A 21,090-nucleotide genomic window follows, 5' to 3' on the forward strand; every position below is an offset into this window, starting at 1 on the left:
ACAAAGATGCAGATTGGCAGTTAGGAAACATGGGGAGAAATGGGAGAAAGAAACAGGGCCTTGCTGTAGCGAGGAACTGATACAAACTGGAGATGGGGTTGGCAATGTGAATGCATGACGTCCAATTCTGCCTTCAGTAGTTTAAGGATTATGTTCACAGACTGAAAAGTGTGCATGTAAGAGCTTCAATAACAATTTCAACCTCCAGAAAACAAGTCTTCAGCAGGAGAATCAACAAAGACAGCTGTTTCAAGTTTAAAGGGGAAAAAAAAAAAAAAATAAAAAAAAAAATAAAAATAAAAAAAAAACACCACCCCACTTGATCACAGTCTAAGTCCCTGTATGAAAACAAGTTTTACAGCAGATTAAACTTTCTGAGGGCCAGGATACTCTTCATGACTAACTATTTTTTCAATCAAGTCTGGAAGCTTTTCTTGGAGGCAAATTAGAGTTTGAGTACAGATTTATGAGACATAGGGTCAACCCTGGGATAATTCCTACACCTTCTACCTTTGGCTTGTGACCCAAGAACCCAAGGGGGGTCATGTGTGTGTGAAGGGGCTGGGGAATGAAAAAGGGGCAGGAAAAAAAAGTAAGAGAAAGTACAGAAAAAGGTATAGAGCAAAACACAGAAAGCATACTGGTAATGAAGTAGAAGAGTAAAAGCAGCCTAAACACAAAAAGCAAAAAGATGTACATAATCATTTTATTTCTTTTAGTTAAAGATGCATGGGATAAAGAAAAGAAACAGAACAAGAAAACCAATTCTGTGCAGGGGACTGGGACTGGACTGGGGGCAAGGAGGGACCATGAGGGAAAAGACAAAAATTTTGTTTGTTTCCTTAGATCACTGAGTATTTCAAGGGCGAGTTTTCCAAGCACAAAACTCCCTGTACCAGAGAACCTGGGTCCAGCTTGCCATGCAGTACTCCAACCAGCCTCCCCATCCTGTAAGCGCTGCACGATGCCGCATGACAGTGAGCCAGGAAAACGCTAAACCGAAAACATGCCCCCAGTCACACTCACACACAGCCCAATTCTTCGAGGTGGCAAATCCTTGCACTTAGTGATCCCCTGTCCAAACGAAACGTGGAAGCAGATGCTCCTTTAAAGCCACTGTATTCCTTCGCATGCTGCCTTGATCAATGCAGCTGTTGTTTATTTACTTCGTTGTTTCAAGCTCTGTGACAAGGTACAGCAGCGAAACTTTACCTGGACACCAGCTCTGTGGGGGGATCAGATGTGTGCGGGCGTTGTGATGTATGCGAAAGGAAAGGAGACACCAGGACACTGGGTATCCATACACAAAAGCACAGGAAGCAAGGGACTACCTAGCTGGGCTCTCTGTCGGCTTCCTCAAGCAACAACCACAGGATCAAATAAAAATAACCAAATTAAAGGGGTTTGCCACATAATGGTGTAAAGATCTGGACTTTATAGTCAGGGCAGCTACGGTGGCAAACTATATAGGACAGATCAAAACATACTGACCGATTCATTAACCATGGAGGCTTTAAAGCAGGCTTGTTTGTCTCGCTTACAGCTCTATCAATGAAAGCAATCAGCCTCTCAGGACACAGCAAGGAAGTTTATTTAGGGCAGCACAACACACTTCTCACCTCTGCTAGGCATGGGGTGCTAACTAGCTGGGCGAAGTGGTCAGAGGGGTCAATTCCCTCATCAGACTCCAGTTTACTCCTATCTTTGCTCTAAAAATCAAGTCCAGCAAAACACACACAAACAGAAACTTCTAAGTGGGTAAACACTGCATAAAAGTTTACACTTTCTGTAACTGATTACTATCATTAGGCAGAATTTACACAGCATCACACATGTACACAAAAAAAACATAGAGAAAACTCAAACTCAGGGAAAAAAGTCTTAGGGACATAAACACAGAGGGGTTGGGTACATCCCCTTCTTCACCTACATTTATGTTTCATCCACACACCTCCCTCCACTTGAGATTTAAAAAACAAAACACAAAAAAAGAAAAAAAAAAAAAAAAAACAAAACAAAACAATAACCACAGACGCTCAAAGACATGTTTTCTGCCCCCTCAATCCCAAATAGTCTCTTTACAACTCATGTAATACTACTCTCCATCAGCTCAGTGATCCCCACGCTGCATGAGAAGTGGTCCTAAGCAGTGTTCACCCCTGAGGCATGAGGAGGAGAGACAGAAAAAACCTTGCTAATGTATAGATATATTCGAATGACTCCATATTGACTCAGGGAAAGGGGAGTAGTTGCTTCTGAACACTAAAGACAGCCAACGGTTTACTCACGCCCTATGCAGAAATGCTTTTAAGTGTTAAAGAGCAGAGTCATAAAGAGATTTATTCCTCCTCGAGTGAATGCTTCCCCCTGCTTCCAATTGCTCTGCTTCTAAGAGCTCCATTACTTGCGTTACAAACAGTATTCCTTTTTAATCTACCTACTGCTTTTCAGATTAATTTCACAGCCCGGTTTTTAAAACTTTAAAATTAAAGAAAAGAGATAAACACTACATTTGACTGTAAGAAAAGAAGTGTCCAAATTAGGCAGTTTTTTATACAGAGAAAGAAAATAATAAAACTAATTTCTTAAACACAAAGAAGGGCAAAGGAAAAAGAAAAATGAGCAGTTAATTACTGAGGAATTAGGATTTTTTTTTTTTTTATTCCCATGTGACAGATTTGGGTGCTGCAGTTAAACTATCTGCCTTCAAGCTCCATGAAACAGTCATGGCATCTATGTATCAGCAGCCTGTTTTCACACCTCGTTGTCAGCCTAAGCATAGGGGTTAGGTTTCTGCTCATCTCCTTTGCCAAATGCTGTAAGAGGCTAAAATGGAACAGTAGATCCACTTCCTACCCTACACTAAGAAACTAAAAGATAAAAAAAAAGTCAGATGCCTCTCTACATCCATCACATTCATTTATTTCCACCTATCATGGGAGGCAAAAACTGTCTCCTTATTATCCTCATGAGAAACAGAAATTCATACGTCAAGACAGTATTTCCTGAGTGGAGGAGAGATTTAACAAAGGATTGCTGTTTCAGGAATACAGAACCAATAAAACTATGAATAATTAAAGCTTACAATATTTATTGCCATATGGAAGATAAAATTCCACGTTGACAGAGCATCCTGAGTATAGTGGGTTCAGCCATAAGTGGATTAAGACCTCATACACACTTCAGGGGAGACACCTAGGGGCATTGCAGCTTTTCTTCTGCAAGTCCCCAGCTTCACCTTGCCCCCCTGCACAAGCGTCACCTTAAAACATCCCATCCCAATCCACTCTTCGCAAACTGAGAAATAAGGTTGCACCAAAGGAAGGCCTGCAGGTGCTGGGCAGGCAGGTGGGGCCCGCAGCGGGGTGGGTGAGGTGGGTGTCTGACCCCCGGCGGGGGCCGCTGCTCCGGGGGCAGAGGGACCACAGGCCGCCCAGGGCCTCCAGAGGAGCCTCCTGACTTCACCTACGCCTGCACCTCCCACGGCTCACGAGACGTCACCTCACACCGCTCGGGCTCACTGGCACGAAGGGGCGGCCGGCTCCACGTTCGTGCCTCCTCCTTAATCCAGGGCTCTTTCACGGATGAAAGCGCCCCACGGCATCACCAGCGCAAGAGATAGCGCGCCAGAAGCTTGTGCATTTGCACACCCTGCTGCTGGCCAGATGCGTCCAGCTGCATGCACGGCTACTATGTCGAAAGATTAGGAAGGCACTGCTAAAATGGCTGGCGCCAGCTCATGCCGGTGCAGAGCGTGTCCAGAGAGGAACAGCAAGCATTTACTGACCCTTATGTGTGCACACCACCACTCGCATCCTTCAAAGATCCAGCCGCAATCTCATGTTGCTTAAAATATAAATACCATTTGGAAAAGTCACACGATCAGGGTAAAGTGCACAGGTAAAGCAAACATACAGATGCCCTCTGGATTGAGGAGGCCAACCCTGGCACTGCTCATATGCAGGCAGATGAATCTGAGAAATATTGTCATAGACTTCAGCAAGTTTTACTGCCCAGCACAAGTCAGTATGGCAGATTTCTCTTTTTGAGTGGTTTTTACAGTCAGAAGGAACAGTTATGATTTCTCACGAGTGCCTTTTACCAGGTGTCAGACTTGGCTGCTCACTCCAGCGTCCTGCCCCGCTGCCCAGCCCCGGCGCTGCAGGCTCCATCCACTGCCACCTCCTACCCAGGCTACATCCAGCCCCTGGAAACAAACTGGGCCCCATGGCCAGTGGTTTGTTATGCCACAAAGAGGCATTTGATTACAGTCCTCAAACACACTTTGAACTATTTAGAAAGCACAAATTATAGCATTATTTACCCATTTCATTATAATGTTATAACATCCTGTCTTAAGTAAGATTTTTTTGCTTTTCAATTTACATACTGGTGACCAGAATGTATTTTGACCCACATACAAAGTGCTGGCTGATTTTTATACAAACAAACAGTAAAAATAAGCACACAAGTTAACACCTTCTGAAATCATACACATTAACTGCAGCTGCAACCAGCATTTCATGCACTCCAAAGGAAAGGATGTTTGCTTTTCAGCAGTGCAATAACCTGGACTAAACATAATTTGAAGTGCTGGTTACTAGAGATATGGACATGACTTACTGAAATGAGGGGAAGGTTTCTAATTATTTATTTCTAGGCTTAAAGCTTTGCCTACTTTTTGATTCTTAAAAACAGCCAACTATGCTCCTGTCTTTCTCTTGGACATGGAAAAAACTGGGAGAAAAGGAATATATACTTAAAACCACCCTTCTCCTTTCCTCCCACTATATGCCTTCTCTCCTGGAAAGGTATTTAAAACATTAAATGCTTATTCAAAGTAATAAACAACGGAATTTATGTAGACCTACATACAAGGAATTTTAATTAAAAACTCAATGCTTAGCGACCAAGTAACTTGCATCACCTTGATTTCAGATACCAAGATCAACGTTTAGTTGTACACTAAAAGCTGAGCTACACAGAAGGCAAATAGAAGATAGCAGCATGAAAGCACTAGGCTTCCAAAATATGTCAAGTTATTTACAACACTATTTCCCACTATCACTTTATGAGAGATCATGGTTTTTTTCTTTTTATTAAGAAAAAAGCAAATTCAGGGTCCAATATGGAAGAGTATACATTTTGAACTTAAAACCCTGGGTTTTAGGTATCAAAGACATTAACTGTAGACATTAACTACCTGATAATGCACACTTTCAGAAAGCGTTTTCTACCTGCACTGAGCTGCTACCCTGTTCTCCAAGGCCACTGTGATTACCACTGGGAACCACCATGATACCATGAAGAAAGGTAACATTAATGTGCCTTAAGGCTCCAAGTACTTCACCTTATCTTGCCCAAGTGTTTCATTAAGTTCACACTGCTCACTGTCAGGACTTTAAATTTCAAATACATAGTATGAGTGAAATAGGTCAAAACAAGACACAGCCACAGCTGGTCTACAGAAAGAACACTAAGGCAAAAGGAAATGTTTTTCTTCCCCTTTGGGCTTTGTCACTTTCACCAAAGCATTTCTGTTAAGACAGTCAAAAGTACATTTAATACCAAAGAGAAATTAGTGTTTGGGAATCTGAAATGAAACCATGTTGGGAAAGCCCTACATTGCCAACAGGAAAAAATGCTCATTAAAGTCAGTTTGAACACTTCAGTTCTTCCAACTTCTATGTAATGACCAGCAACCAAGACATACCCATACGCAATAAATCAGCCTTAGTCGAAGTTTGATTTTTGACCTGATTACATTCTTCCCAAAATAACCTCTCATCGAACAACTAAAAACACTGCAGTCGAGAACTGGCCAATATAACCAAGATCTTAAGCAAGCTTACACTGCTCCCTCCACATGCAGAAACTATCACTTCCATCACAAGAACTGAAAAGCTGTCTGTGCTAAGCTAACATCTGAACAAGTCTTAAGATAGGACCTCTACATAAATTAGGATTGCATCCAGACCTGAAGCAAGAAACTAGGAGTCCCGAGAAAAAGAAGAGATATTGCCATCCTAAAAAATGGGCAGCAGCTTTTAGGTCCCTATGAGAGGCCTCCAGAGAGCAGTGCTAGCCTCTCACCCTCTGTCTAAGCAGCAGAGAGTGCCTCCACAAGGTACAGCGGGGAGGAAGAAGCAGAGACAACCCCACAAGTTCAGGGTGGAAGAAATAAAGAAATTTGACAAGCAATAAATTCAAGATGTGAAAAACTGATCCCAGGAAGCAGTAAGCGAGGCCAGGAGAGATGCACTGTAGGAATATGGAGCAAGGCAGGCAACGGGGAGTCCCAGAAAGCAACGGGTTGAACAGATGAACCTGCACAACCCCCCCCAGTATCTCCCTCCACAACCTCCTCTGTTTCAACCCAGACCCCTTCCAAAAACCTGCTGGCTTAATTCATAACTGAAATAGTGGCAGCATCTACACAAATGTGGACCTGCTATGTTTCAGTCTGCTGGCTACCTACATGATGGACTCAGGAGAGAATCACCACAGTCCCCACCCAAGGCAGACATGCTGATGTAAATGTAAATCCAAGAAAACCTAAGAATAAAGGCCCTTTTCACTCACTTCATGGTTCTCTTTCCCCTCCCTTTCCCACATACGTCTAGCATAGAAGAAAAATGGTTAGAGGTACAATAAAGAAAACCCGATCTAATTATGCTGGAAGTATAGACGTGAAATACACAAAGATTAAGCATTGCTAGTACAATTACTTCATCTACCATGCAACGCAGCATTAAACTTACCTGCTCGTTACTGTAATTTGGCAACTGAATAAAATGCTTAAAAAAAAAGCCCTGACGAAACCGACAGTAAGTGATATGAAACGAGGAAGAGGAGGTGGTGAACAAGAGAAAATTACACCAAGAGATCAAGGTAAATTGGAGATGCACAAATTCTCCCATCTGACAAGCTCCACCCTTTTCTAGAGAACATCTGCAAGCTAAAGCTTCAAGCAAAAAAAAAAAAAACCACTCAGCAGGGAAAAAAATTCCCACTTTGTAACCAAGTTGTATGTGCTTGGTGATGCTAGAATTTGTTAAACATAGCTGCTGTCAGACAGACACCCCTGCAGAGAGGACCTGTATCAGGGCAGTTGGTTTTTAATTTGTATAACAATCATCTCAGGTTTAGTAGCCCATAGCTAATGAAGATTCACTGGCTAGCCAGAGCAAGCCCATATTGTGAAGTGCAGGTACTGGCTTTCTGCTGTTTATACCCGCTCTTGTAGGTCTAATTCCACGAGATTACACCAGATTTGTGAACTCCAAGTACTATGTTATCTGCAAGAGATAGTCTTTCAAGATACAGGGTCCATTTACCAAACAATAACATCCAAAATGCTTCCAACATACAGAATTCCACTTTAACATTGTTCTGGAATTAAGGCAGAAACACAGCAGGACACCGGTCTCATAACAGCATATGGCATTCTAAAATGCAGCACATTACAAATTCCCCCAACAGCTACTGAGTCATTCAATAGAGGCTCAATTTATCGTAGTTCTGTCTCTCCTACCTAGGCACACACTCCATAGCCAGAGACAGGAAGACTGAAGTTCCTCGTGGTCATAAGGAGGCAAGTTGTGCCTCATTTCTATTAAAGATATACACACTTTTGATGAGGTTTTCAGACATAGTCAATGACAGCTCAGCACTGCCTAGGTTAGGCACTGGCCATTGCTGGGGAGAGAACTCAAAGAACAAGAAGTTCCTTGTGTGGAGCATACTGGATCGCCTGTGTTTTACCAACATGCAAAGACCATATGTCCTGCCAAACAATTTTAGGCACACCATGCATTTAAAAAAAAAAAAAAAAAAAAAAAAAAAAAAGGCATTTCAGGAAGCTGGATGGTATTTCTTTTCTGTTCATACAGAGTGACAGACCATCACAGTCCATAAATTTTCTGGTACTTCGTCTCTAATACTGCTAGCAAAGCATTCACCAGTACAGGGAGCCAGGAACTTGACTCAGATTTTAATTCATTGCTTATCATTCTGAAAAACTACTTCAGCACCCACCAGCTTCGTGCAATGGCTGTAATACCAAAAAGGCAAGCAGTACTCCGTTGCAGAGAAAACCAGTGCTTGAATTTAAATTCTGCAGGCACATACCAGCTAGCTTCTGAATGAGGTTTACCCGGCCTTTCAGCTTTTGTTTAATGCCCTCCATGCACTGCTGGTAGTTACTGCTTCTGGCCAGAGAGACTCTAAGGTACTTTGGCTAGTCGTCAGGAATTAATTCTGTGCCACAGAAATTCACTGAGAGCCGAACAGCTGAAAAAGTAGCAAAGCAAATAAAATGGGCACCACAGTTTTTCTGGTAGGTGGGTTCAAGCTCCAGCTTTGAGGCTCATCTCTGAGGTCAACATCTTCAAGGCTTTGCTCCACCTTCTGCACAGAACACACATGGACTGCAAGTTTCACACACTTGAAGAGGAAGATAGGAAGCAGCCACTAATTAAAAGGACCTCCTGTCAGAACAGCAAAAATACCAATATCCTTCCCAAGGTCATTCAGTCTGACGCACAGATTGATCAGTGTTGCCCTGTGCTGGAATTCACAGCATGTGAGGCTCCAGAGCAGGCTTGGAGCATGAGCCTCTACCAATATAAAATTGCAGTGTGTGCAGCTGAAGGGGATTTCAAGAGGTCACCTAACCCAGCTGTCCCCAACCTTTGACAGCTCAGCTTCTCCATCACCTTTAACTTATATTCTTCATTATGAGCACTAATTTCTTGCCCCCTACCCCCTCCCACCCATTTTTTTGCACAACATAAGAGATGAGCAGGGATGGCCAGACCATATATCCTTCAACTCCTCCCTATCCCTTGCCAACATCTTGTAAGGGTACATTTCCCACCAGGGACCCAGCACTCCAGTCCCCAGTGCAGGAGCACCAAACCCCAACCCTTCCCACAGGCATCTGCCAGGATCTTTTCTTTTTGAGTTCTTTCCAGCAACAGAGATTTCACAACTCCCATTTGGCAACAGAAATCTTTTTCCAAAGCTTTCCAATTCTCCCTTCTGCATCTTAAACTTCTTGTCCTCTCTACAGCAGGCATGGAGAGCATTTCGCTCCCTTCTCCTCTTGCAGTAGGCTTTCAGTTGTTCTCTATGTAGAACAACCTTCATTCTGCAAACCTTCCTCTTGGTAATGTTTTCTAGACAGCCCTGTGAACTTTTTCACTCTATTTTTCTTACTGCTTTGTCTGCAAGAAAAGGTGTTTCTTAAAAGGTGATGCCTTTGGTTGCACGCCATAGTCCAGCTCATGCCAAGTAGAACCATTTTTCAGGGTTCTCTATGCATCCCCATCCAGTGTACCTGCTTTTTTCTTTTGGGGTCAGAGAGGTTGGGGTTGTTTGGGTTTACTTTTTTTTTTTTTTTTTTTTGCAACCACCTACAACTGACTCACATTCAAGTTTGCAAACTGCTACGCAGAAGCTCTACATTGTTGGTTATTATCAAAACAGGTATTTGGTAGGAATACAGGCAAGCCCAGGGCTTTCTTTCCCCTTAGATGTCTTGCCAACCTAGCTGTGTTAATTAATAGCATTAAAGAAGAGACTACATTATAAATACAGAGGCACAAATTTATGTAGGCAATGCTGTCACCAAAAATTGAGGCTGTTACAGTTGATCTTATTCAGAGAAGGACTAGGAATACCAGCAGACTCCTCCCTTCCAGACTAAATTGCAATCCCACTAGAAAAGATGCTGCCAACCTTTTTTCTGTGTTGATATCCCTACTGCACTGGGGAGGAGCAAGGAGCCAACTGAATAGGATGTAAGCAGCCGGTTTTATCTGCCCTGTGACAAAGTGCTTCCACCCAGGAGTAGATGACAAAGTGCTTCCACCCAGGAGTACTCTGATATTTCACTACCCCCACGCTGGATTAGGTAGAAACCCAAACACACAAGAATATGGCTCCATTCCCTCTTTAGGGACCCAGATCCCAGGAGAGTTAATGCCGATCAACAAGAAAAGGATGGGCCTGCTGGAGGGTCAGAGGAAAAAAAAAAAAAAAAAAAAAAAGAAATGTGGAAAGCTGTGAATTGGTGATTTTATGTCACCCAGTAAAACCAAAGCATCTGCATAATGCTGCAAGGTTCATATTTAGCACTGAAATAATGAGGTTCAGAAAGGGAGCTTTCAAATGCCATAGTATACTTCAGACCATTCTTAAAGCTTTTGACCCAATCCCATCACTTTAAAAGCCAGCAATTCTTTCACCAAGCCCACCCTTCCCACACGCCTCCTTGTCACAGAGTAGCAATACAGTAGTCATTTCTCTTCAAACAAATTAAATCCACTTTTTCTTGAAGGAGAAGGGTCAAACGGATGAGGACACCATACTTTCAAAAGGGACATTAGAAAATAATTATGCTAAACCACATATCAGCACAAATTAAAGACAGACTGTAAAATGCCTGCTTTCAACTTGCTTAAATATTCAATTAAAAAAGCCATCTAGACAAAGTATTATTAAAATAAATCAACTAAGGAAATACTCATTAAACCAATCGGAAACCCACATTCTTTCTGTATTTCCTTCGCTGAAAAGTAAGTCTTCTCTTTGTCATTATAAACCCAATCATGTCCTCAATGGATGTGGCTTCCTTTGCAGCAGCAGCGGGTGTGAAGAGCAACCAGTGCTAATTTCAAACACAACACCAAGTACTGTAAAGCTTCTGCCTGTTTCCCTCATACAAAAAAGCATATCCTCTGCTTTTCTCAGGCCCAGCAAGCCAAGTTATCCATAGATAACCTGTCCCCATAGTTCATAGCTTCCTTTGGGATTCATCAAGGCAGCTTTTGAACTGGTGCCAGAAAAATTAGTGTGGATGGACGTAAAGTACTGCCTTCCACCTGTTATGCCTTGAAAGAAAACCAAAGGTTCAACTTTCAAACCAGACCTACCATATGGATGCTTGACAAACACTGAGATCACTGCATTTGTAAAAAGTGTTTAAGGTCTAGGACATAAAAAAAATTGACAGGAGAAAAACAATGCAAGAGCAAAAGAAAGGAAGGGATAATACCACTTTCTTTTGCTGTAGAGAAAGGTGCAGGCACATTATTTGAATGGGGTAAGGCGCATAGTGGGTTGTATACAGCAAATAGTGTTATTTCAGTGATGACGAACACTGTTATATTTCACAGTAAAGACCAGATAGACAAAGGTGATGCTGTGAATGCCAGTTCATCAGGTAAACAGCAAAACAGGGAAACTTGTTTTTTTCCAGTAAAGCTAATGATACCTTTGGGTCCTGGAAAGCAACAAAGCCTGCTTTCCAAACTACTACAAAAAATTCCCTTTAATATCATCACTGCTTCGGTCAGCTCTCTTTCTCCAGCATGATATTGCTACTGAAAAGCCAATATACTACTCCAACAGTGTACTGGAGTATACCATGAAAAACGTATAGCACACAGACTAAAATGAAACTTTTCAGACAGTAAAGCATATTTATTTATTAGTAAATTACTAGCAAAAGCTTATAAATTAAAAACATAGAAGTACCATCAAGAGGGCTTTGGTATAGCCACAGCTGCACCCAGGAGAGCTTGCTACCACTATACATCTAATAGCATAAGCATGCATACGCGTTTAATGGTCACATCTTCATTCTAAAACTATATGCTTCAAAAACCTTTCCCATGAGTTAAAGTTATGGTCCTCAATTCACAGCCACAGCTACAGCTGCAAAAAGCAAGCTGAAGCAATGCCATTTTTAACCAAACGTTTCATTTCAAACGCAAGGCTGAATGCCTTTTCTAGGGCTGAGCAGGACCCAGGCAGCAAACAAGCACGTCTGTACCAGGTCAGAGCCAAGGTCCCCCCCATCTCATGACATGTCCCTGGCAGCAGCCAGCAAATGATGGCCAGGGATGAGCAGAGGACTGGGGCAAGCATATTGCAACCCTACTGCTGCCTAACCTCCCAGCATCTTCCTATTTGCAGGTAAGGCACCTCTCAAGAGGGAAGTAGTGCCGCTGCCTTCAGAATTCAGCTTAAGGCACACTGCTGTAAGGCTGTTGGAAAACGAATGCAAACTCAGTCCTTCCAGAGCGGGCAGAGAGAGGGGACTCTTTGAGTGTTTTCTGATGAGTATTTGGGCAGGAAAGCTTGAAAGGAATCCAGCAGTGTTTGGCAGCGATAGGTCTCATACCATCACAAAGATGCTGGGGAAAAATGCAGCTGGAGAGCTAAGCTAGCCAGTTCAGTTTCCACCGTCAAAAACAATTCAACTTGAGACAACAAAAAGAAAGCTGAATTACTCAAAGTACATAATATTTCAGATTAAGCCATCTCAATTCTTAAGAGAGATCATGTAAACAACCTTGCCACAGTGCTAGCTATTTATGAAACACACATATTTTCAAGTAGTTGTCCTCTCCACAGGTAAGAACGATTCCACACGCAAATTCAACGTGAAAAACATTTACACGTGTCAGAACAGTTAGTTATGAGCAGAGACTGCTAAAAGACATGGCACTGTCCCCCTGCCATGGGTTGGCCAAGAAAGCAAAAGACCAGATAAAAACCTCAAAATACCAAGAGCCATATCAATCCCATGATCCCAGTAATGAAGATATTTCACGGGAAAGGAGAGGGGGGAAATCAATCAGTAAGGATCTAGAATCTGGCCCAAATTCCCACTGCTGCTTATAATTTTAGCCAAAAGGTACTTTACAGACAAAGTGTATTTAAAAAAAGAAAACAATCCTTGAAATAGAGACAAGAGCCTCATGTTCCCTAGGAAGAGAGGGTCTCCAATCCCCTGTATCATAAGCATCCCCAGGAAGCTGTCTGAGGAACCAGAGGCATCACCTTCTGCCATGACCATCAGAAGAAAAACAACCCTGCTGAGCCGGGTTTGGGTCACAAGCATCTTCCCTGACCACAAGAAATTAAAACATTTCTTTCCCTTTAGCTTCAGCCCTCTCGCAACTCAAACTTAAAACAGAGGGTGGCTATATAGTTAATAACCCAAGGGCCACAGGCACCAGATGGATACAAAGAGAAGTTCAGCTCAGACATGCTGGTAGGGAGCCCAAGACTGCAGGAAGGCATCTGGAGCAAGGGGGCCCACGGAAAAGTACACACTGTGCATCGTAACGTTGGATCAATCAATCACAACTGCAACTGGGAGATGAACAACTTGCATTAGGCATTAAAGATGCATGCATCAACCATATAGCCACACATCTCTACTCAGCCAGGAGGAGGAACAGCGTTCACACTAAAACCTGATGGAAGGCAACCAGTCAAGATAATGGGTTTAAAAACCTATCTTTATCAAATAAACTGATTATAGCTGTGTTATTTAACAGTGTGTCAGCCATTAGCAAAATTTGGGTCCATAAGCAGTCTAGTCTATATCACTACCAGGAACCTAAAAGCTGACCCAGCAGGAAAAGACTGAAAACTGGTAACACTAAACCATCATATGAATTACATTAAGAGGAATGACAGGCTGGTTTTGAACCAGCACATAATGCACACGTTTCCACCATCAAGTTCCCCTGAAAAGACCAAATCTGCATTTGAAGTACCCGCAACTTCGTATCTCCAGGGAAAAAAGCATTCTTTGTAGAGAGTCAAGCTTAGGCAAATCTTGCAACAGTAATTACAGACACTGCCTCCCCAAGCCATCTGCTGTGGCATTTATAACTCCTAGAAGGGCAGGAGGCAGAGCTGGTGGAGGAAAAGAGGAGACACACATATCTCAGCAACCAAAGCCAGGCTGCGCAGAAAAGCTGCGACGCTGGTCTGACCCAAACCCAGACCTCCTTCAGCTTGCAGATGCCACCGGCGTTCACGTAGCGGAGGGAACGGCTGGATCTGCAGCCTTTTCAGATCAAAGGGACTTAGGAGCACAACCTCAAGGCAACTCGTAACTCTGAGCAAGCCCAGCCTTGCAAGGGCCCAGTGAAAAGATTCTGACCAGGACCTCATCCCGTGAATGAGCAAACCTGTGTTCTGAAGTCAGTCAGAGCAAACCAACTTTCACATATGGACAAATGTTACAGGCACCAGTGCAGCCAACAACTCTGCGCATCTCTGCTCCAAGAAGTGATGCCAGTAACATGGGCAGAATAGTTCAGAACAAGCTAAATTCATCTTTAATGAGGACATGTAGTATCCAGCCTGACATACGCACCTGCGTACTGACAACCACTGCAACTGCAAAATGTTTTCCTTGGCACAGCTACAGCTAGAAGATGCTCTCACCCACCCCTTGCTCACACAACCTCAAGTTTTAGTGGCGGGCAAAGCCGCGGGGTACTTTGAAAATCCCACTTCTGCAGTACAGCTGGAGATAACGCCGATTAATTGTTTTGCCATCCATAAAAAATTACTATAATACTCACTTCATAGGGTTGTCACAAGGATTATTTAACATCTCTGAAGAGCTTTGAAGAATAAATAGTGGCTATTGTTCTGAGTACCACAGAATTCGGAAAAATCTCACATGAATTTCACACAACCATACATGTGTGACAGATGCAGCACCAATAGATTATTTTTCTCCACAAAAAGAAGCCTCACAAGCTCATTTAATCTGGGAAACACTTTAGTCAGAAATGTATTTTGTTTTGCTTGTTAATATAACCTAAACAGATATCATCTTTGACTATTTAATTAATAGATTCAGGTGCTGTTTCTAGTCTCTCTTAACGAAGGGAAACATTGCATTTTTGACAAAGAACTCAGTTTAGGCTGTCAGGGCACCTAACAAGCACACTATAATTACCTAAGTAATGTTAACACACAAGAGCAGTGTGGGGGGGGGAGGAGGTGGGAGGGGGCAGGGTGCGCAGCATAAGGCAACTAAAAATTTCACCGAAATCCCATTTCCTCTATAGCAAATGAGAAAGTCTGCACAGAGGGGCTACACACAGAAAAAGGCCAATGTCATACCACTTACACCTGACCATTAAAGACCGTTTAACACTGATGTAGAAAGACTATACAAGTTTTAAATAGGGTTTTTTTTTTCCATGAATACACAAATACACAGGAGATGTTGGGTTCTCACTGTTCTGCCATACACTTGGATCCAACTCTTCCGTAATGAAAATTTCTACCATTTCACTCCAAATGTATAAAGAATCTATATGCCCTTTCATTCTCATAAAACATAGGGAGCTCAACACCTACTGCAGGGATAAGCATTTCTTTTTTTTTCTGAGCACTCTCAAACTACAGTGGTAATCAATTAAGCAACATGGTTGTACCCAGGGTGAAGACTGATCTGGCTGAGAGAACTATCATTTCCACTACACAAAGCTTCAAAGGATCTTTAAACTCTTTGGGACATAGACCACCTCTTTTGTTTGGAAAGCAAACACCACATTATTGATACTACTGAAAGATAAACAACATTATTAGGACTAGTCAGTACACCAGCTTTCATTCCCCCCATCCAAAATGTGACAGAAAGTTTCTTCTCCTCTTTATTTCATCCTAGCTCTCTACCAAGGAACTGGCACCTATGGGTGCACAAAAAATGCAGCATTGCAGTAGCAAGCCTCACAGAGGCTAGGTCCCAAGTTCCCTGATTCCCAGGGGAAGTGGCAGCCCAAAATTATGTGCCTGCTCTCCCTACAAAATACATGAAGGAAGTTGCATGCCCAAGAACAGCAAAGGGGAGGAGGGGGAAGAGACAAAATAAGCAACGTGAGCATCTGGGCTGATTTACCAATACCCGGGAAGGAGATGTACCATCAGTCCCAGATTTCCCCTGATTTATGTCAGGTAGAGATCAAAAACTTTCCCCTAAAGTTCAGGGTGCCAAGACTATACTGATCTCCTTATAAAACACAGACATGAAACAGAAAGGAGAGACTGATCGGCTCCTTTGCCCGTCAGTGTGATAGGCAGCATCCTCACATAGTCTGAGCTGTACATTCGTTTGACACAGCTTTCCTAGCCTTTTCCCTGGAATGTGTCACAACCCTTCACCCAGCACTTTAGAGACAGAAAAAGAGTCCCTATGGCTCTCTGTTCCTTTTTACAACATCAAATAGTTCTTGTCCTTGTCCAATGGGTAAGACTCCTGCTTCCCAAGATGAACATCCCATCCACTAAACTGCAGTTATCCCATCTATCTCACACTAGGTCATACAGATAAAGACACGGCAGAAGGAGGTGCTGTTGTGAAGGACCAGATTCAAAGGCAGGGCTCGTTTCTTTTGTAAAGACCAATGTAGAAGCCTTTCTTTCATTTTTGCTATGACTTGTGTGTAACGGCTGTAGTGCCCAGCTTCTCATCACTGTCACGTCCTGCATGCTCCTAAACGCGTCCAGACTCGGAGGCACAAAGAAGTTATACATGTAAATCATAGGTATCCACTGATTTTAGGCACATTAAAAAAATACATAAGCAAGTGTTTGCTCCCTTTTTAACCATTTGAAATTCAGACTGTCGCAATTAACAATCCAAAACAGGAAAGAGATATTATAAGTTTGGTGCATCAGCAAATTAAACACTTCCTAGATTATCCTGATTTTACCTACATATGCCTGTGTCCTAGCGATAACCAGTCTCCAACTTAGGTGCTAACTCACTCCTGAAATCCTGACATGATCACATATCAAATGGCAAATTGATTTTCACGTAATACATTTAAGAGTATCTTCACCAAGCACACAACAGAGGCCTTGTGACCAGTGTTTCTTTTTCTCATTTTATGTTGGTTAATATCATAGGTAAACAAGAAATTTTGATAACACCTTCTAGTGCCTCTCTGTTCCCTTCCTTTTAGTTTTACTTAAAAAGATGGCATAAATTACTTATTAAGAGCTACTCAGAAATAAAAGTTCCCTGGTATTAGCCTGAAACGTGAGCATAGACAGAGAATCCTTATTACTAGGGGCTCAGCACCAGAACCAGAAGGTAGCGGAACAGTCTGACGTACACTGAAATTTGCTTTTTGTCATTTCTTTTGTTCTTTAGCTTGTAATACTCAAGGTACCGATTGCCTAGTCACCTGTTCTTTGTTCAGGCACAAGCATGAACCAACACTCAGTATTAACACTAAAAAAACCCCACTGAAAGAACAAGACTTTTTTAGCCATTACAGATGATAATTATGTTTTCTGGTCAGTGTCTTGGCCATTCCTATCAAGAATTATGTTCTCATAAGCCAAATGAGCAAGACTGAATGCAACCTTTCTTGGGGTTTTTTGCATTTGCATAAAGCACTGAAGCAGCCTACCATAATTTATGGCTATCATAAATTTAGTATAGGTGAACTCATTACAGTTAACAGCAGTACTTTATTCACAGCAGTTCCCCACAAAATGTAAGCCTCAAATCCCATTATTCCACAATAGCTTTTTAAGTAAACAAAACACCATTTAGGATTTGAAAACAATGCATCTTTCTGCAAACAGAGGCAGAAAGGAAAGAAAAAAAAAAAAAAAAAAAAGGCAAGCAGCTAGCACGGGACTATGCAATAGCTTCATTTTGTAAGAAGATTAGCACGGGGCAGAAAGCTTCGGATCTAGCTAGGAAAAGAACATACACTTTGTGCTAGCAGACTTTCCTGTAAGTGGAATTTTGTCCTGTTTGTTAATGCATCTCTCCAGAGATAAAAGAAATCACACTGAGAAGAGGAAATAGCATCCTTATTCCTCTCCAACATTATCTCAAGTAAAGCCCATTCTGATTTCAGCCCTTGGCAGGTACAACTCGCACACCCTCGACTGAGCTATCTGCAGTGTATTGCTAAACTGCAGTACTAAGTTTTGTTAAGTGGTCCTGCCATTTTAATCATGCTCAGCAGGGACAATATGATCAGGTGTTTTTCCTGTGCTTGTTGAATTCAAGTTGTATTTGGAGAGCAACCATTCCCTATCCTGCCTTCTCCAATTAAGCCTGTGTATAAGGGTGGAGAGGTGAACATGGAAATTAAGAGAGAGATAATGAGACTTTCCTAGAGTACATAAGACTGGCCTTAAAAAAGGCTGAAAAGAGGTACTGAATGTAAGGCACATAATTTTAACCACGAAGGTTCAGTAACAACAGATGTGAAGGGGAAGAAGACCAGAGTACACTGAAGAGAACCAAAAGCTGAGGCTCTTGTGAAAGTTACAGGAAAGACCAGAACATTTCTGTTTAAAATCCGAAGGCCACAATACCTCATGGCACGAGGAGCTCCGTAACAGCCTAACGCTCACCACAGCAAAGCAAGTTCACTGCAGGTTACGACAACTCATTTTAACTTCATCATCTCATATACAGCTGCAGTCTTGAAAGAAAATGAATGGAAACCACATAGGTTTTACTGCTTGTAGACTCAAACTTGAAAAAAAAAAAATACACATACCTATCTGTGGTTACATTGAACTTCACCCAGATGACCCGCAGTTCAAGCAAAGAGCCTCAAGTGAAGAGCATCACCGCAAAAGAAACACTGCCAAGACAAGTGGAGAGCTTACTCCCCAACGTGCTCGTACATATCAGCAATTCACTGATGGCAAACATGCGATCTTGGACTCCAGCCTATTTCCCTTAGAGTGGGAGCGGGGGAAAGGCCATGAAATTTATTTTGGACTTGAAGTTAATGAGTTTGATAACATGATGAGCTAATGAGATTATTACTGATTTGAAGAAGGAGCAGCAACATTACTGCAAACTCTGTCACTTTCTTTTCTTGCTCCACACCTGCTTTCTGCCTAATCAAAGAGGAGAGATGAAGATTCAAAGAGGAAAAAAATACTGGAGAGGAAGAATATACAAGTGTGGCATCAAATAGGTAACACTCAATCTCAACACAACAGTTCCCGTAGAATACAGTGTATTAAAAGCTGTAAGGGGATAATCAATGCACTTATTGATTTAGATGCCTACACAGTAGGTTAGCTACTTATTAAATCCATCAGCATCATCTGAACAGAATCCAAGCACAACAGCATCCTATTCGGTCGCCGCTCTCGGATCAGTAGGGTTTGCTCTTCTCCATTTTGCACTCGCAAGCCGTGCGCCCAGGTACAGCCTGGCTCTTTGGAAACGGGTTTACCTTTTTGTTTGTTTGTTTGTTTTGCTGGGTTGTGGGGTTTTTTGTTTTGTTTTTTTTTTCCTTTGGTTTTTCTTTTTGTTTTGTTTTGTTTTTTTTTTTTTCTTTTTGTTTTAAACCGCTCTCCCACTTTTCACCCACCCTTCCTCCACACCCTCCCCTCACGCTCGGCGGAGAGCCCAGCTCCCGTCCTCCCAGCAGCGAGCCGCCAGCCTGCGCCTCCTTCCCCCCTCACCCCCCCGGGGGAGAGCGTCCATCTCACCCGGCAGGGCAGGATGCATTTCAGCCGGGGCCCGGCCGCGCCGGCAGCACCACCGTGCCCCTCTCCGCACCGCCGCCACCCCCGATGCTCCCCGCCGCCCGGCCCGGCCGCCCCACCACCACCACCACCACCACCACCCCCCCACACACACACACCCACCAGCGCACAAAGGGCTGCGCCCGCCGGCGGCACCGGCACCGCGGCCGCCGGACCGAGCCGGGCCCGGCGCGGCTCCTCCCGCCGCCGCCGCAGCGGGGGGCGGCGGGCCGGGGCCTGCCGAGAGGGGCGCCCGGCGGAGCCGCCGCCGGCAGCGCTGAGGCGGGGGGCGCTGCCCCGGCCGCGGAGGGGCCCGGCGAGGAGCGGGCAGGATCCACCGCCCGCCTTCCCCCCCACCCCCCGCCCCGCAGCAGCCCGGCACCCGCGCCTCGCCGGCGGAGCGGCACGAACCTGCAGTCCCCGCCGCCGCCGCCTCCTCCTCCTCCTCCTCGGGAAGAGCCGGAGCTGCCTCTGCCCGCCTCAGCCTCCAGCCCCGGGGCGGGCGGCCTTGCCCGCCTCCGCCTGCTGCTGTCCGCGGTGCCCCCCCGGCGGCGGCGGGCTGGTTCGGCGCCGCTGCCCTCGGGAGGCGGGGAAGGGGCGAGCGGGGCGGGCGGCGGCGGCGGCGGCTGCGGGAGCCTCGCTCATTGAGTGCGGCAGCCCCAGCTGTCGCCGCCGCTGCTCCCCGCAGCCGCTACTTCCTGTGCAGCGACGGTTCAGTTCCTCCCGGGCCGCTGGGGGCAGGAGAGCCGGGGGGCGGAGGAGGAGGAGAAGGGGGGGGGGGGGGGTGCGGACGGACGGTCGGGTCAGATAGCGGGGGCGGCAGCGGCCGCCGCCGCCGCCGCTCCTCCCGCCGGCCCCGGCCCGCCCCGGCCCCGCCCCGGGCGGGCGCGGCGGGACCCCCGCCGGTCGCTCTGGCCGCCCCGCCGCGCACCCCCCCCCGCCCCGGCGCCGCCGAGCGGCCGCCAGGGGGCGCCGCCGCCGCGCCCGCCCGGGGCGCCCCTCACCGCGGCCCCGCGGCTCCGGGCGGGGGAGGGGAGGGGAGGGCGGCGTGCCCCACCGGCGGGGGGGGGGGGGGGCGATCGCTCGGCCCCGGGGAAGGGGAGTGCGGCGCCCACCGGGGCCGAAATGCCGCTCCACCTGCCTCAGGGAGCGGCGGCGCCTGCCCCCGGCCCCGCCGCGAGGAGGGGGAGCCGCCTCGCCCGGGCACGGGCGCTCACCGGCGCCACGGCTGGCTTTCCCGCCGGCTGCCCTCGGGGAGAGCGGTCGGTGACCTCCCCGCCCGGCAGCGCGTCCCACGACCGCCGCGGCGGGGAGGTGCGGGGGCCTCCCCCTCCCCGCCGGCCGGAGCCCCTCGGGGCTGGGAGCGGGCGGGCGGGCTCCGGCGGGGCGAGGGCGAAGCTTCCCGGGCGCGTACGCAGAGTTGGGGGTCCGTGTGGAAGGAACCGCGAAGGTGGCACCGTGAGGAATCAGGAATGGGAATTCTCAGCAACGCGGGGAACCGCTGTGTCACTCTATTAATAAGGGAAGGTACGATCCCGATGGAAAAAAAAAAAAAAAAAGCGGTAAAGCGGGGGCTCTCGGCTCTAGGGGTGACGCTCCACGTGCTTAAACCGCCTGCCCTGCCAAGGGCTGGACTTGATGGAAGCTCTTCCTGGAAGGAGCTGGATCTCGCCTACGTTATTTGATTTCTAACGAATGCAACGCCACAGACTGACAATATCTTTGTGTTCTACATGTACCATA

The 21,090-nt window shown here is 45.4% G+C and overlaps 1 protein-coding gene across 2 annotated transcripts in view; it reads right to left on the reverse strand.

Annotated features, from left to right (window-relative positions):
- The window catches only part of AGPAT3 (1-acylglycerol-3-phosphate O-acyltransferase 3), a 97,257-nt gene extending 77,141 nt beyond the window's left edge, over positions 1–20,116 (reverse strand). For both annotated transcript variants that reach the window (XM_042788597.1, XM_042788598.1), the window contains exon 1: positions 19,759–20,116. The gene's annotated coding sequence lies outside the window, so the exon portion shown is untranslated. The remainder of the gene's footprint in view (positions 1–19,758) is intronic.
- Positions 20,117–21,090: the final 974 nt, after the last annotated feature.

This window comes from Tyto alba, unplaced genomic scaffold, assembly GCF_018691265.1.
Source record: "Tyto alba isolate M040663 unplaced genomic scaffold, T.alba_DEE_v4.0 Super-Scaffold_14, whole genome shotgun sequence".
Classification (NCBI taxonomy): Eukaryota; Metazoa; Chordata; class Aves; order Strigiformes; family Tytonidae; genus Tyto; species Tyto alba.